Source organism: Eschscholzia californica, unplaced genomic scaffold (assembly GCF_041429995.1).
Source record: "Eschscholzia californica isolate CP2 unplaced genomic scaffold, dmEscCali1.0.p SCAF_1, whole genome shotgun sequence".
Taxonomy (NCBI): domain Eukaryota; kingdom Viridiplantae; phylum Streptophyta; class Magnoliopsida; order Ranunculales; family Papaveraceae; genus Eschscholzia; species Eschscholzia californica.
This window is the reverse complement of record NW_028238198.1, coordinates 33,397,570-33,406,925: the sequence shown is the minus strand read 5'-3', so window position 1 is coordinate 33,406,925 and position 9,356 is coordinate 33,397,570.

Genomic DNA, 9,356 nt, shown 5'->3' with positions numbered 1-9,356 from the left:
TATGATGGAGACCATCCGGCAAGTGGGCCTCACGGCCAGGATATTATGGGGCCCGATGGCCAAGTTGCTATATTAGCATAGTTTCTATATTTTAGTATTTTGAGTTCCTATAATTATGAGTCCTAGCAATCAAGGAAAGTATCCTTAAGTTGTTATCTTCTTTTATTTTCTTTCTTATTTGAGTCTATCTAGGAAATAATAATCTCTATAAAAGAGAAGTCCAGTCTGTCTATTGAACAATTGAATTGAATATCAAATACAAATCACCTTGATTGCATCTTCTTCCTTTAATTATTTCAGTTTATTCTTCGTTTATTATCGTTTATTCCTACTTTTTATCGATGAATTCTATTAGTTTTACGCTTCCGCAACAATCTACATCACGTACTCAATCTCTTGTATGTACTCTGCATACGGACCTGGAAAGCTTGTTACTCCCACTTACCTTCTTGAAACACGAGATTCAAGAATTTCTTCATTCCTTAAGAATCACTACTTTGATTACCTCTATGAATCGAAGTGATGAGACATGAAAATGTCCCATGTGAATCTCTTAACTAAGGCTAGTTAGTCCAATTCGAGCAGTTACTCTGATGAATTATGCGTTTCTTTTGTCTAGGTGTCTTTTACAGAATTGAACACGGAAAACAGATAAAATCGAAAGAAAGACGCACTTGAGGGCATTTCGATCATCTAGAGGTTAGGGTATTCTGGAAATTTTAGTGCTTGAATGAAATGTTGAGTCAAAGACGGATCCGTAGGTGAAAATGGGAGTCGATTCGGAGTCCGGATGAGGAAAATTGAGAGAGTCAAAGTTTTGGTCCAAATCAGTGGACTAAAGATCATCCACGGACACGTGGTGCAGGCAGACCGCGTGTGGGCTATCTTCTGTCACAAGCAGGGTGATATTCGGGATTCTCTTTGAAGATGTTTCAATGTAACGCGACGCACTTTTCTAGGGTACTTCCTTACACGGGATTTTACATTTAACAGCAGGTGCTCATCAAATTCGATCTCGCGATTTAGAGGCCACCGATGTACTTGCTCAAATGGGCCGCGTTGCACGAGATCCGTCTCACTTAACAACCATGCAGCCAGATTTGAATTTTCCTTCTCTCTCGGCTTCTTTAGGAAACTGTTTAAAACAGTTTTAAAGAGAGAACCGAGAGAGATGGATTTTGGAAAGAAAGAGAACTGGAAATTTGAAATTAAAATAGAAATGGAAAGAGACAAGATTTTATCTGATTGTGAGAAGAGATAGCCGAGACAGCTGGAGATCAAATCGAAGAGAATAAACAAGATTTCTTACAGAGAAGTAGTTGTTGTTTTAGAGAGAGATATAAAACATGATTTGGACAGAAGAGGAAAGGAAAGATTGAGGAAGATTTAGAGAGTACTATGGAAAGTGGACAGAGAATTGGAAAAGAAATTTTTGAAGAAGGAAAGAGATAATAGAAGATCGATGAATGAAGGATTCGGTTTGAAGGGGGGATTTAGTCAGAGAAAGATTTCTTTCTCTTTTAAAAATCGAATAGAGGATGGAGTTGCTATTTTTAGAGAGAGGAGATATTTTCTCTCTCTAAAAACTGCAACTAAGATAGACAGAGGATGCGACTCGGCTACTAAGGGGGAGACAGAGTACTCGATTAGGGATCATCTGGGACTTAGAGAAAAATTACAGAAGGATATCTCGGTTTTGGGGAGGTCATCTCTTCTCGAGCTCAACTATTGAAGATTAGAGAGAGAGAGAGATGTTGGAGATTTAAGAAAAATAACAACTATAACATAAAGGATCTAACACCATATACTCAAACCAACTATCCTTCAATCACAAATCTTCATTCATCATAAACACAAAAAATGTTGTTGTTTCTTTCATTAACAAAGAAAAAGACATTCAAAAACATTAGATAATAGTCATAGATACATACTAATTAATTACTTCAAATTTCTTCACAAAGGATCTTCTCCAAAAAAAGCCCTAGTTCTTTCTCTCTCTAAGCTTACTCAAGTTGTAGACATAAGAATCTCTACTACCTCTTTTTAATTAATTTAAGGAGTCTTTTTCCTTCTTTGCCCCTTCTAGTCTGATAGACCCATTTACTCAAGGCCACATTTCATATTGGGCCCAAAACCAAATTTGGTTTAAAAACACACTTTCAACATCCCCCCTTAAACTGAATTTCCATAGCTTCTCATACCTAACATCCACTTCATTCTTTTAAAGCCATCATGCTTCAAGGGCTTCGTAAATATATCGGCTATTTGATCTTGAGACTTGCAATACATCACTTCAGTATTACCTTCTTTAACATGTTCACGAATAAAATGGTAGCGTGTATCAATGTGCTTGCTTCTTTCATGACAAACGGGATTCTTGGCTAAAGCAATAGCCGATTTGTTATCAAGGAACACTTCGGTTGGACCAACTTGAGGGCATTGAAGATGCTTCAACATATTTCTTAACCAAATTGCATGACAAACCATAGAGCTAGCGGCTACATATTCCGCTTCACAAGTAGATAAAGTCACAATGAGTTGTTTCTTGGAAGACCAAGTAAATGCCGTGTAACCCATTAAAAATACAAATCCCGATGTACTCTTTCTTTCATCTAAGTCTCTACCCCAATCACTATCGGAATAACCAATAAGCTTAAAATCTTGTGCACAAGAGAAAAATAAACCATCATTGAGCTTACCTTTAATATATCGAAGGAGCCTCTTTGCAACATTAAGATGAGATTCATACGGTGTCTCCATGTACCTACTCACTAGCCCAACTCCATAGAGAATGTCCGGTCTTGTACATGTAAGATAACGTAGACTTCCAATCAAACTTTTGAAATATGTAGGATCCACATTACTACTTCTTGTGCATTTTCTCAATTCTACTCCACTTTCAAGAGGGGTGTTTACCGGATTACACGACGTCATTTTAAATATTTTAAGTATTTCCTTAGCATATCCACTTTGAGAAATAAATATTCTATTTTCCATTTGCTTCACTTCGATACCAAGGAAATGACCCATCAACCCAATATCGGTCATATCAAATTCCTTAACCATGCTCTTCTTAAACTCTTCAAATAGTCTTGAATCATTACCGGTGAATATCAAATCATCAACATAGAGACAAACAAATAACATACTTTCATTTTCATATATAAAGTGTGCCCATGAGGGCACTTTTCAAACCCATTTTCTTGAAAATACTTATGAATTCTTGCATTCCATGCACGTGGAGCTTGCTTTAACCCATAAAGGGCCTTCTTCAACTTATAAACTTTATCTTCTTTTCCCTTTCTAACATACCCCAAAGGTTGTTCAACATATATCTCTTCCTCTAGGATCCCATTAAAAAATGCCAACTTGACATCAAGTTGATAAATCTTCCATGAATATTGAGCCGCTATAGAGATTAACAATCTTATTGTTTCCATACGAGCAACGGGAGCAAATACCTCACTACAATCAATGTCGGCTCTTTGCTTGTAACCTTTAGCTACAAGTCTTGCTTTATATCAGTGGACTTCTCCACTTGCATTCTTCTTTGTCTTATGCACCCACTTTACACCAATAGGTTTATATCCCTTTGGTAAACTTGTCAATTCCCAAGTATCATTTTTTTCAATTGCATTAATTTCTTCATTCATTGCATTTTTCCATTTTTCTTCTTGGATGGCCTCTTCATAACTAATAGGATCACAATCCACGAGAAAACAACACAAGTTCAATTCTTCTTCATTATCCACGACTTCATAAATCTCTCTCAAACTTTTAGTTTTCATTGGCCCTTCATTACAACTCCCCCCCCCCCCCCCGATGATGAGGATGATGGAGATGAGGACAATGGTGTTTGTGGGTCTCTTTGAAATTCTCTTGGTGGTGAGAAAACACACTTTCAACAAGAGAGAGAGAGAGTAGCAAAAGAAAACAAAGAACCAACTACTTGAATCATCATCTTATCTTCTTCTTTTCTTGTGATAGTGAAAAGAGAGAAATTGTATAGTGAGAAAGTGAGAAATCAAATAAGACATTTTGTTCATCATTTATTTCTCCTTCTTATTCCTTTGTTTTTATTTTTGTGAAAGAGAGAAAACAGAGTAGAAAGAGAGAGAGATAGAGATTTAGAGAGTAAAAGAGAAACAGTAGAGAGCGAAATCAGTTGAGGAAGATGAGAAAACTGCATGGAAAACAATTATCCCAGAGAGAAATCGTTTCCAAGAAAATGAGAAAATCGATTTCCCTAAGGGTCTGTTTGTCTGTAAAACGATATTAACAGAAGGAAAATATTTCTAGTAGGGGCGCGTTTGGCTGCAACAGGGAAAATCAACAAGAAAAGTTCAATCCTTTTACCTTTTTTTCTCTTACTCTTCATATTTATTTCAATCTTTGATCATGATTAGCTAACCATCTCTAATCTAGGGTTGATGATGAAACCATATTCGATTGTTTAGAAACATATTTGAATTGATTAATTCTCGGATTGTGCTTCAATGTTTAAGTTATTTTGTTAAATCGGTTATCTTTTCATTTTTTATGCTTTTAAGTTTGATACATCATGCTTAGGTTAAATCTTTTGATGGTGTATACTTATTAATTGATAGATAATAGTTTAGAGGTTTGTTTTTCTAAAATAAATTGATTAGAAGTTTATGAATCGGGTTTCAACGAAAACATCTTCCGGGAATCGGGTAGTTCATTATCTTGATTTTTGAGTTATAAAACGAGTAATTTAGTTTATCTCATTATTTGTTCTTAGAAGTGATTTTGTGTGGTGGAATCAGAAACCGTAGATCCTCTCCTCCATTGAGTTCATTGTATCATTTGTATTTATTTTTCTTTCGTTAAGGTATTTTATCATTTAATCACCAAAACCAATTTCCAAACAAAAATCGTGTTACTTCTAAGTCTTTGAACGGGTTTCACTTAGTCCCTGCGGATCGACCCGGTCTTACCGGAATTATCATTTGACGCCCATATACTTGCGGGTGGTGACCTATTTACGGTAACCTTCTAGGCCATCACGAAGATTCCAACTCTTGCATGCTTTTAATTCGTTGATGGATTTCTGAAGCATGCTTATAGACACGACTGGACTAGAAGAATCTAATCCGTCTTGTCTAGTTTCGGGAAACATGAATGTTTCCATCCGTCTCAGTTTTCTACTATGGAAAACTAATTTAGGTCCGTTGACTTAAATTATTAAGCTACATGTCTTGATGAGATATGGATTCCATATTGTTCTGGTTTGATGCCAAAAAGCTTGAGTCAATATTTGTCTCTGCGCAGGTCTTATATCAAAGAATTTAATCTTCTGAGTCTTTGAGATTACTTTTGACCTTAAGGGCTTTTGAACAACAATTTGGAATATTCTCCACTTCTTTGAGATTTTTCCTTTTGAGACACTTTCAATTACTTGAGAGTTCTCCTGCGAATCACATTCGCTTTTGTGCGGTAGGTTTTAAGATCCCATCTTTACCTCTCCCTTTTCTAAGGAACCGCGGTTAACCGTTTCTAACAGTTTTGTTGCTCTTTATCAAACTTAATCGTTCTGTACAATTTACATGATTGTTCCTCAAGACTTCTCATGACTTTTCTCATGGTCGAATTAAATCGACTTGTAGTTTTCTCCCACTTATTCTTGTAATAATTAGTACTCTTATCCCAGAACACTGGTTATGCTAATTACTATAAGAATACTATCATAAGCAACAAAGACTTTGTTCTCTTGATCGTTTGTGAGAAAAACCCAAATTTCTTTTAAAGAAATTGCGTCAGACGTTCAGCTAATTTTTGTGTCCTTGTAAAACACTTTTACATAGGCTTTAGCTTTGGAACGGACTTTGGTAATATGTGGGTAGCTATGTCTAGACGTAGTGGATTTTGGAGGACAGGGTTTGATTCATATTCTTTATTTTTATCCTTTTGGACATTCCAAATTGGATAGGTTAGAAGTACTTCGACGATCAACCTCTGTTTTCAGACTAAGGACCTTCTTTCTTGTCAGTCGATTCATTGCTTCCTTAAGCATTCTTGGTTATTTTGGACATACTGTCTTCATCCTTTTGTGATTGGGATGAACCTGTCATGAGAGTCACAAGTCTCTTTGCAGGTTTAACCAAGTTTTAGAATCCTTTTGGTATAATTTGTTAACTTGGCACTTTTATAACATCTCAATATAGAAAGAAACTTCTTTATTGATTCTCCATAATACTTAGTACAGAGATGATGTTAAACTAGAAAAACACTTAATCTAGATTAGTGTCTAAAGAAAACTCCGATCCCTTTCAGCATCCTTAGCAGTATAGGCTTCTGCTCCCTCTTGGATCTTATATCCTTTAGCCAAATACTCAGTTCCCAGCTGCTCATGTACATTCACAATGATATGGCATTTTAGGTGTCTCATACCAAATTGGAAATTTTACAGTATTTGATAAATTAACTGTCAATACCTGAAGTTGAAACCACTATTCCATTCTTCTTTTCCTCCTAGAACTTAGGGCAGTTTCTCTTCCTGTGGCCCTTGCCATCACAGTAGAAATATTTGGTGTCAGAAGGAGGACCTTCGTCTTTAGGTTTGGCAACCCGTTTGCCTTTTCCTTTTGACGCAGTTTTCTTCTTCTGTTTCCCACCTTTCTTGAACCCTTTGTCCTTTTGTTCCATAAGAACATCCTTCTTATGCTCCACTATTGCTACGTCCTCTAGCAGCTACTCTGGACGCGTCTCCCAGACGCGTCCCCAGAAGCTGCTGGTCCGACCAGGAAGCTTCCAAAGCATCCTGGCCGGATTTTAGGAGTTTCCAAATATCTTTTTTTTTTCTTTGCAAATCATATTTGCTATTCCATCTCAAGCATCAAATTCCAACTTTTAGAAACTTCCAAACAATATAAAACTAACTAAAAAATATATGTAAACGGGCGAGAGAGATTCGAGAGAAGTGTCGGAGGAACAAGAGTCGGGAGAGGGTAAGACTCGATTCGGGCAACAAATAAGCGAGAGAGGTGTCGAAGTCCGGGAATCCATAATGATAATGTGTCGAAGTATAATCGATGTTCGACTCCTAAAGTAGATGTTTCTAAGTACTACGTATATCCGGAGATCATACTTAGTTAAACAAACTCCTAATTCGGTCAATCCCGAGTCATCGAAAGTGTCGTCTAGTCGCCTAACTATGTGAAGTGCATGACAAGACACATGAATTTATGACTTAGACTACGATCGAAATCGAATACTTCGTTTCGTCTATTAACTATGCGAAGTGCTTGACAAAACACATAAAAATACGATCGAAACGATAATCAAAATAAATGAACATCAATTTGTAATCAAAACATCAAATCATATTAAACATAATCACGAATTCATCACATTTCATCTCATATAATCGACACACTAAAGTTAGCTAACATGGTGATTGAATAAGAAATGGAAAGAAAATGATGAGAGAATCCCCCTTTTTCGATGTGGTTCGAGGCTAAGATCCTCGGAAAATATGAGTCTTTAAAGTTCAGCCGATCTCCCTTTAGCAAATTCCGGGTTCCCCATAGCGACCACCATCATCTTCTCCATTTAGAACACAACCTTCATTAAAGCTAACCCTAGCTTTCTCTCTATAGAAATTTGTAACCCAAAATCAAATCAAACCATGTGGGAAGCTAGCCAAGATGATGGGAGTAAAAGCCCTAAGGTTTCCGGCCAAGAAAGTGGTCGAAAAACCCTAGAAAATTCCGGCTAAAGAAGGTGAGGAAATCCGGCCAAAACCCAAGAAGGTCCGACCAGCAGCTCCCGTGCATGTTCCTGTCGTCCCGAGATGATGGTGCGCGTGCTAAGCTGCTGTCCCGAGCTTGCGCAGCTGCTGTCCGTGCGTCCCTATGGAATCCCGAGCAGCAGCTCCATGAGAGCTTCAAAAACCGAGCTGCTGCTGCAGCTCCATGAGAGCTCGGGCTGCTGTTGCGTCCCGTGCGTGCTGTCCCGTGCTGGAGCAGACGCATCCCGTGCACATCAGCTATCCCGAGCAGCTTCCTTGCCCGTGCTTGCAGCCGAGCTGCTATTACTTGCTGCCTCCGGCTGCTTCTGGCCAAGACTAGGCCGGCCCTAGTGTTGGCCGACCTAGCTTGGCCGGCCTCCTCCTTCTTCTCTCTTTTTCCCTCTCTTTCACACTCTTGGACCCTTCAAACCCTAGAAATCCTTTAGCCTCTCTCTCTTCCTTCTTGCCCCCTTTTCCAAGGTAGAAGATGATGAATAGTAACTCTAACTTGTGTTTACTACTCAAACCCTAAGGTCCTTTGACTTAGTCAACTTCTTTAAACTATGTTGACTTGGATCCATAAAGAAAGGGTGCCCATATAATTCTTCCTTGTCATTCTTCCTTGGGCTCTTGGGCTTTGATTTAGAAACCAAGTTGTCTCTACATCTTCAAATTCTCACAAAGGACTAGAATACCCTCGGACTTCTTTCTTTCATATCTTCCCCGTCCGAACTCCGAATTGAATACCGTTTTCACCGTCGGACTCCTCATTGACTATACTTGTCATTTGATTTGCTTGAGGTATTTTTCTCTCATTTTCGGCACATGAAATGATAGTGACAATTCGTTCCTTTTATTCCGATTTTCATGTCTAACTTCAAAATAGGTACCTAACATGAAAAACACATAAAATATTATTGATATCACTCGAAAAGAAATAATTAGTCTAAGTTAGGCTCTCCAAATGTGACATTTTAGTGTCACATCAAGATCCCCAAACTTAAACTTTGCTAGTCCTCGAGCAAATAAAATAAAATGAAAGCCTAACTCACTTTCGGAGGCATCCCGGTTGCATTTAGCGTATGCAACAAGCCTTTAAACCTCTAGGTTACCCCTAGAGGACGAGTTTTGTCTCGTGAGAGTTTCCATAGATAATACCCACAAACATTGAGTCTCATGAAACAAAAGGGTCCAACATCCAAATCATAGATAAGCATAGTTCACATAGTAAAGGGTTTAAGCATGTCAACACATAATGAATCAAGTAAATAAGTTCATGTAAAAGCTAAAGGCCTCTTCACTAATGATCTCATCCTAAAATGCACGTGTCATGCCATAATGAGCAACATTTATGTTCCGAAGCTACAACGCCTTGATTCCTAGTTTAGTACATTTCGCCTCGACTTCGGCCTCACGAACATACACTCCAAAAATGAAATCACTCAAGAATGGTTCGCTCGTATGTGTGAGTGTGATCACTAACATGGACTCAACACATAAAGAAGGGGTGAGGATAACATTTTGGAACGAATGATCTTCGAAAAGGAATTAGCCACTAAATAGAGTGGGGAAGCTAACTCGCCCTTCTCACCCATTCTACCCTCTA